Here is an 8,892-nt window from a genome sequence, read left to right as displayed (position 1 = left end):
GCTGAAGGCCGACAGTCAAGGCATGTATGAAAGAAAGCAATCAATGAACAACTAAGGTTTTGCAACGTGCAACGAAAAACTAATGATTGATGCTTCTCATCTCTCCGTTCCCGTCTGTCTGTCCCTGTCTATCCCTCTCTCTGACTCTCTCTCTGTCTCTGTTTAAAAAAAAAAAAATTGGCATTATCCTGGAGGACAGCTGTGATTGGCTCCAGCCACCTGCAACCATAAACATGAGCGGTAGGAAATGAATGGATTATAATACATGAGAATGTTTTATATTTTTAACGTTATTATTTTTTTATTAAAGATTTGTCTGCAAGCCAGATGCAGCCATCAAAATAGCCACATCTGGCTTGTGAGCCATAGGTTCCCAACCCCTGCTATATACCAACCCTGAAACCTGCTCTTGCAAAACAGAAAAATCTGAAACCCTATATCAGCAAACCTCCTAAATCTTATCTTTCAACCCCTACAGGTCCCCTAACCCTAAAGCTCTCCCATATCCCTGAAGAACTAGGAGAATGAATAGCATTCACCTCTTAATGCTTTTCAGTCTTTTTACCCTTCACATAGTAAGGGGACAAGATCGCTGGGTCTTCTTGGCTGAAGAAGAGCCTACAAACAGACATGAAACATTTCTTTCAGTTAGCTCAAACTAACTGCTCTCTTCAGGCTGCCAGGAAAAAAATATCTCTAACTTTACCATAGAAAAACTTTCACACACACACACACACACACACACACACACACACACCACACACACACACACACACACACCGCTATACAACCCTCCTTATCCAAATGCTTCCTTCTTTATCAAGTTCTTACAGGCCAGGATGAGAGAAATCTCTAGAATTACCTACAATCAAATGCTCCTACACTCCTATTCCCCAATACCCCAAGGAGAACTTCACGAGGGAAATATCAAATAGGTAGGGATGACAGCAGGAAGAAGCCACCCATCAGCCCGAGAAGTTCCCTCCTGAATGTTCTCCAAACCCCTTCCTTTTAAACCACACATACTCAGTCCTTCTAAAACTTACACCAACAGGTTCCCTGTCTCTAAAAATCTCCACATGTCCTCCCATTCGAGAGGAACCAGACCAGCACGTCTCATGAGGCTCATCCAGGAGACCATGTATCACCATGTCTCCCTATCCAATCAGCACTCACAGCAAGCAACTAACAATTATTACCTTGCAAAATTTTTTTACTTCCTCACTCAGGTTTTCAAGGACATCACCTGGTTCAGACCTCACAGCACGGAAATTGATGACCTCCTTAACTGGATGAGGGACTTGGCTTGGCAAGGTTCTTTTCTTGAGTTCTCTCCAGAAGAAGCAATAATTTTCCAATTCTTTCTCCTCATCACCCCTCACCGTATATTATAAAATTAATAACTGCCTTTCTTTTATATGTAACCACAGAGTTGAGAAATGATAGATACGTAAATTCCAAACTGCCCTTTTGCTGTTTCGCTTGGCTGCCTGACCTCACTGTTACTGGACTATTGCCCCTGAGCCAGAGGAATTCCAAGAAGCTGGTCAACCTGCCCCAAGAAGGAGCATTCCAGAAAGCTGAAATCCTAAAACCGTAAAAGGGAACATACCAGAACTTTTGACTCAGTATCCCCTCAGGTTCTCCCAAACACTATATAACCCGCCCCTAGTCTGTAAAGGTGCTCTTTTCCCCGGGAGAAGTGCCTGGCAGGGTTCCTTTCTTCCTTTCAATAAAGCCTGTTACTCTGGTCTTTTCAGACTCCCATGGATTCCAACAGTGCCCACTCTGGTCATAGTCCAGAAAATCAGTCCATGCACATGGGGCATCAGCCACCCCCCTCATTTTGGCCATCCTGGCAGGTCTTACACTGTCCCAAGGAGGAGCACATGGCAATGGCAGTCAGCATTTCCATCTCTGCTCCAGAGAGCATGATGCAATTCACCCCTATGTCCCAAAATCGCAGACCTACCAGGAACATAGTAAGTATTCCTTGCTGCTGGGCTCTCACCTTCTAGAGACTGCGGATCGCCCTTCAGCCCGATTCTCCTCATCCTCCAAAAAAGGAACTGAAAACACCAGCTCCCGCTGCTGGTCTCGAGCCCTGGGCTGCCGCAGCCTTCTGCTTCGCAGACCTTGCAGCTCCGGACCTGGCCTCAGCCTCAGCCCCAGCCTCCTGCCACTGCTGGCTCTCCACAATGTCCAAGGCAAGCTGCAACTCACGAACCTTTGATTCCTTCTCCAGCGGCTGCTCCATTTCCAAACAAATCTTGCGAACCTGGTCGGCCTCCTCCTGTGCTTGCTCCAGCTCCAGGGTCGGCATCTCTTTCTCCCACGTTTGCTCCAGCTCCTTCCACTGCTTGGTTTGCAGGTCCCAGGCCTCTTCCACAGAGCTCTCGGTTTCCTCATGCATGGCTGTAAAAGTCAGCCAGCCTACAGTCCCCAAAAGGACAGCCATGGGGAACCATAACAGCAGCCAGTCCTCTACTCCACCGCTCAAAGATGGTGGTGACTCCATACTGATCTGTATCAAATCCTGCCAGAGACTACGCAAAATGTAAAGCCAATATCCACGGCCACCATCACAGCTGCCTGGCCCATGCAAGTTCTCATTACATTCGGATAGACGGTAATGAAACAACGGAGCCACGAACTGGTGAGCCACCATCTTTAATTCTAGCTTGCACCCGGCAGGCAAGTAAAAACACACACTGGGCTCCAAAACCCACTCATTCAGAGCTCACAAAGCTACTGACTTATCCGAGTTTCCTAGAATCAAAGGTTTCTAGCTCACTAGCTTTATTCACCTCTATTCCCCATCTCCTCCCTTCTCCTTCAGCACTCCACCATCTTGGCTGCTTCTCCTGGCCTCCTCCACGTGGCCTCTCTCTGCTCTCTGCTCTGCTCTCTCCTCTAATGCTAATTTCAGGAACCGAGAGAGCAAGCTCCCGGTCTGCCCCTCTTTTATAGTGTAGAAATCAAAACCTTTAATCCAATATACAAATAAGGAAGTCTCTGGTACAAAGTCACTTTTCTGAGGCATAATGGGATTCCTCATGAGAGTGCACCACCCTACATCAAAAAGTGTCTTAGTCTTAAAGGGAAAGGCTTAGTCTTAAAATCAAGCCCCAGCCTACAAGGATTCTGCCTGCCCACAGCCCGCCCCCAACACACATTAATACAATCACGCCCATTCCAAGCATAAGGGCAACTAATATCTTCGCCTGGGAGACGGGCTTCCACGTGGGCAGCGCCATCTTTAACAAAGTGAGCATAATATATTTTATCTGCCCAACACAAAGAGGCACTTTCCAAGGATGTTGCATTTTGTACTAAATCAATTACAAACATTCACTGTTACCTCATCTATCCCTCCTGACACACCTATAAGGGTGCTATTAGTGTAACCCTCTTCTACTGGACAGGTAAGTGAGGCTGTGAGAATCAAGGGGCTTGCCGGGATGTGAACACGGGCAAAGCTGGCCCGAGAACGTGGGCTGCCCCAGGCCACACTCAGAAGTGGGTCCAGCCACAGGGCTGGCTGGGCTGGCTGCTGCAGTTTTCCGGACACCCCAACCAAAGTCCAGGTGCAATTGCCCTTATCGCCTGTGCTCCAGATCTCCATAATCACTTGAGGGCCCCGGTCAAGCTGGCCCCCAGCCAGGGAGGAGGAGGAGGCCTGGGTCAGCATCTGCAGGAGATTGGGCTCATCTCTGATAACAGAAGTGCTGGCCCTGCTGATGTTAGAGACAGGCTGGGGGCTGAGCTTCTCTCTGAGAGGGCGGAATTCCTCAGCAGAGCTCTCAGCCCGCTGCTGCTAAGAGGCACCTCTGCTGGGGCATGCAGTCCCTTCCTCTTCCTCTTGCGGGAGGTACCCAGAGCCTAGAGGGGACTCTGCTTGTGCATCTGCTGTGTCATCAGTCCCCTTGGCTGAGGAGTGCCTGGCCCCACAGCAGACATGGTCGGGGAGGAGGGACTTGCAGACTGGCATGGGCCACCTGCCCCAGCTACAGCGGTCCCGGCGACAATTTCACTTACTTCTTTCAGTAAAGACACCAACCCTGGGCGAGTGCCTGTGCATGTACCCCTGTGTTACATGATGGATGTGTGTACACACGTATTATAAGCATGTACAGGCGTGTTCAGAAAGGACAGAGGAGCTGGCTCCTGCTCAGCAGAGAATGACAGGTGTCCTCACCCAGAGATGTCTTAGGGTTCCAAACTTCTGAAGGTCTTATGCTTTTCTTCCCGTTCCATTTCCATTTGCATCAGAGGCTAAAGAACTTTTTAAAAGCCAGATTTCTTTCCTCCTACCCCACTTGGGTTTCTTTTGCTACTGAGAAGGACCCCCAAGAGGTGGACTAGAGGTTGCATTGAAACCCGTCTGCTTTGCAGTCTCCGTTTAGGAAACTTTATTTCTTTTTCTTGTGGTAAAATTTGCACAACATAAAATTTTACCATTGTAACCATTTTTAAGTGGACAGTCCTGTGGCAATAAGCTCATCACCAGCGTCTATCCCCAGAACGTCGCCGACTGAAACTCTGCACTCACTGAACACTAACTCCCCATTGCCCCCACCCAGGCAGCTGTCCCTGTGACCTGGTGACTCTAGATGCCTCATGTAAGTGGAGTCACATAGAGTTTGTCTTGTTGTGGCTGGATTGTTTCATTTAGCACAATGTCTTCAAGATTCGTATGCATAGCAGCATATTGTAGAACTTCCTTCCATTTTAAGGCTGAGTGCTATTCCATAATGTATAATATATACACCACATTTTATGGAACTATTCATTTGTCGGCGGACACTGGGTTGTTTCCACATTGTAGCTATTATGGATGATGCTACCATGAACACGGAAGTACAGATATTTCTTTGAGACCCTGCTTTCAGTCCTTTTGTGTAGACAGTATACCCAGAAATGAATCATATCGTAATTCTGTTCAATTACTTGAGGAGTCTCCGTTCTGTTTTCCACCATTTTACATTCTCAGCAGCAGCGCACAAGCTTCCAATTTCTCCACATCCTCACTAACACTTGTTATTCTTTTTCTTCTTTGTAATAGTCATTCTAAATGGGTGTGAAGTGGTATCTCATTGTGGTTTTGATTTACATTTCCTTAATAATTAGTTTTGTTAAGCATCTTTTCATGATCTTACTGACCATTTATAAGAAGATAACTTCTTTGCAGAAATGTCTATTCAAGTCCTTGGCAACTTCACATTAAAAAAAATCCTCTTCTTCATACTTGGAAGGTTGTCATTTGGGACCATTTCTTTCTGAGATTTCTCGCAGCCCATCTCAGGGTGGGATCTGCCACCAACTGGCATTCTGGTGGGAACAGGAGGTGAGGGTGCAGAGGGAGCCACGAAGGGAAGTCTCACGCACCTTGGCACCTGGCCTGGAGAACTTGGCTCTCACGATTTCCAGCCTATTGCTTGAGAAATCTAGAAGCTCAAGTTGAGCTGGAGCCAGTTTGGGGAGGGTTCCAGTTTCTGGATAGCTTTAGTACATGCAGCTCCCACCGACAGAGAAATGCCAGCTTTGAGGAGGCTTTGCCTGGGCTGGTAGGGCAGCAGCCCTAGTGGTTGGTGCCAGGAAAGGGCAGTGCCCACCTGCAGGGCTGCACCCCCAGGCCCCCAGGTGATTGTGATTTTCCAGGAGGATTTTCTGTCCACAGACCACAAGACAGCTTGAGTCATTTAGCACATGCACAAACCTTTCTGCTGACAGGGAAGATCACAATCAGGTTTGTATCTGGAAGGTAAGGTGCTGAGCTTGTCATCTGCCTCGGTTCAGAGTTTATCACCATCATCAGCCCACAGGGCCCTTCTCCGGTTTCATTTCTTTATTGCCCCACTTCATCCCTGGGACCAGTTTCTGTCCCAACCGCCTGCACCACAGCCCCCACAGGCACCTGTTCTAATGTGCTTGATGTGTAACCTCACATTTTTGCAAAGCATGCATGTTTTCCTGTGTATGTTTCTCTAACTAGTATACATTGTCCCGTGCTAATAAATCTCATTGTCTTTATTTTGTCTTTCATTTGAAATTATATTTTTTCAAATCCACATTCCATCAGTTTTCTAATTCATAAAGGATTCCATCCTTTCTTCCACCTCTGGGAGACTGGCAACCAGGTACCTTCATTGCTTGAAACACTTTCACTCTTTATTGATTCACATAATCAATCAAATCATCTATATATTTGCTTTTTTTAAAGGTCTTTTTTACTTTTAAGTGACAGTTGACATAGGCCTGACCTGTGGTGGCGCAGTGGATAAAGCGTCGACCTGGAAATGCTGAGGTCGCCAGTTTGAAACCCTGGGCTTGCCTGGTCAAGGCACATATGGGAGTTGATGCTTCCAGCTCCTCCTCCCCTTCTCACTCTCTGTCTCTCCCTCTCCTCTCTAAAATGAATAAATTTAAAAAAAAACTAAGCAAATGACAGTTGACATAAAATATTATGTTTGTTTTAAGTGTACAACCCTATAATTAGACATTTATATAACTTAGAAAGTGATCACCCAATAAATCTAGTCTCCATATGACACCACATATAGTTATAACAATATTATTGACTATACAGTGTATTCCCTATGCCGCACTTTACATCCCCATGACTATTCTCTAACTACCAATTTGTATTTCTAAATACCTTCAGCTTTTTCACCCATCCTCCAATCCCCTTCACATCTGGCAATTGTCAAAATGTTCTCTGTATCCATGAAATTGTTTCTGTTTTGCTTGTTTATTTATTTTGTTTTTTAGATTCTACATATACGTCTGTCTTTCTGTGTTTAACTTATTTCACTCAGCACAATACCCTCTAGGCTCATCCATGTTGTGGCAGGTGGCAAGATTCCATTGCTTTTTATAGCAGTCATATTCCGTTGTATATATGCACCATTTCTTTATACACTCCTATATTGATAGACACTTAAGTTGCTTCCATATGTTGGCTAATACAAATAATACTGCGGTGAACATATGGATATGTATATGTCTTTCTAATTTAGTGTTTTGAGTTTCTTTGGATAAATACTCAGAAGTGCAATTACTGGGTCCTTTGTTGTCTCTTGTTATAGCCTTTGTTTTAAAGTCTATTGTGTGTGATATAAGTATTGCTAGCCCAGCCTTTTTTTTTTTCATTTCTATTTTCATGAAATATATTTTCTCATCTCTTTACTTTCAGCCATTAGATGTGAAGTGAGTCTGCTCAACATAGCATATGTATTTATTCAGCCACCTAATCTTTTTCTTTTTCTGAGAAAGAGAGAAAGAGAGAGAAAGGGAGAGAGATGAGAAGCATCAACTCATAGTTGCATCACTTTAGTTGTTCATTGATTGCTTCTCATAAGTGCCTTGTTGGGGAGGTAGGGGGGCTCAAATCAAACCAATGACCCCTTGGTCAAGCCAACAACGTTGGCCTCAAGCCAGCGACCTTTGGGCTCAAACCAGCGACCCCAGGGTCATGCTGATAATATTGTGCTCAAGCCAGCTACTTTGTGCTCAAGCTGGAAATCTTGCACTCAAGCTGGATAAGCTCACACTCAAGCTGGATAAGCTCACACTCAAGCCAGGTGAGCCCCCCCTCAAGCCAGCGACCTGGGGGTTTTAAACCTGGGTCCTCAGTGTCTCAGGTCGATGCTGTATTCACTGCATCACCACCAGTCAGGCGTCATCATGTCTTTTGATTGGAGCATTTAATCCATTTGCATTTAAAGTAATTGTTGATAGATATGTATTTATTACCATTATATATTTATATTTTTATTCTTCTTAAAGGAGACTCTTTAACATTTCTTCTGATACTGGTTCGGTGGATGATCTCCTTTAGATTTTTCTTGTCTGGGGAGCTCTTTATCTTTCCTTTGACTCTAAATGATGGCTTTGCTGGGTAGAGTAATCTTGGTTGTAAGTCCTTGCTTTTCATCACTTTGAATATTTCTTGCCACTTCTTTCTAGCCTGCAAAGTTTCCACTGAGAAATCAGCTGACAGTCTTATGGGAGCTTCTTTTTAGGCAAACTAACTGCTCTTCTCTTATTGCTTTTAAGATTCTCTCTTTGTTTTCAACCTTTTGCATTTTAATGATGATGTGACTTGGTGTGGGCCTCTTTGAGTTTATCTTGTTTGGGACTCTGTGCTTCCTGGACTTGTGTGTCTATTTTCTTCACCAGGTTAGTGAAGTTTTCTGTCATTTTTTCATGTAGGTTTTCGATTCCTTGCTCTCTCTCTTCTCCTGCCAGCACCACTATGATGCGAATATTGGTATACTTAAGTTGTCTCAGAGGTTTCTTATACTAGTCTCATTTTTTGGATTCTTTTTTCTTTTTGCTGTTCTAATTGGGTGTTTTGTGCTATTTGATATTCCAAATCATTGATTTGATTCTCAGTGTCATCTTACTATACTACCTATTGTTTCCCTGAAATGTACTCTTCATTTCAGTTAGTGTATACTTTAATCTGATTCCTTTTTATGGTTTCCATGTTCTTTTTTATGGTGTTGAAATTCTCACAAAGCTCCTTGAGCAACCTTATCACCATCGTTTTGAACTCAATATCTGGTAGTTTGCTTGCATCTGTTTCATTAAGGTTTTTTTTTTCTGGAGCTTTCACCTGTTCTATCACTTAAAACCTGTTTCTTTGTCTCCATATTTTGTCTGCTACTCTGAGTTTGTTTCTATGTATTAGGTAGACTGCTACACCTCCCTGACGTGGTAGAGTGGCCTTGTGTAGCAGGTGTCCTGCTGGGCTCTGTGGCACAGGCTCCCAGTCACTGAGCTGGGCACTTCAGGTGTGCCGCCCCCCAACGCCATGTGAGCTGTGCTCACCCTCTTGTTGCAGCCTTGACTGTGGGCACGGCACTGGGAGGGATTAACCCCCAGGCT

The sequence above is a fragment of the Saccopteryx leptura genome, chromosome 8 (assembly GCF_036850995.1).
Source record: "Saccopteryx leptura isolate mSacLep1 chromosome 8, mSacLep1_pri_phased_curated, whole genome shotgun sequence".
NCBI lineage: Eukaryota > Metazoa > Chordata > Mammalia > Chiroptera > Emballonuridae > Saccopteryx > Saccopteryx leptura.
The sequence above is the reverse complement of the archived record's forward strand: the minus strand, read 5'-3'. Positions refer to the sequence as shown.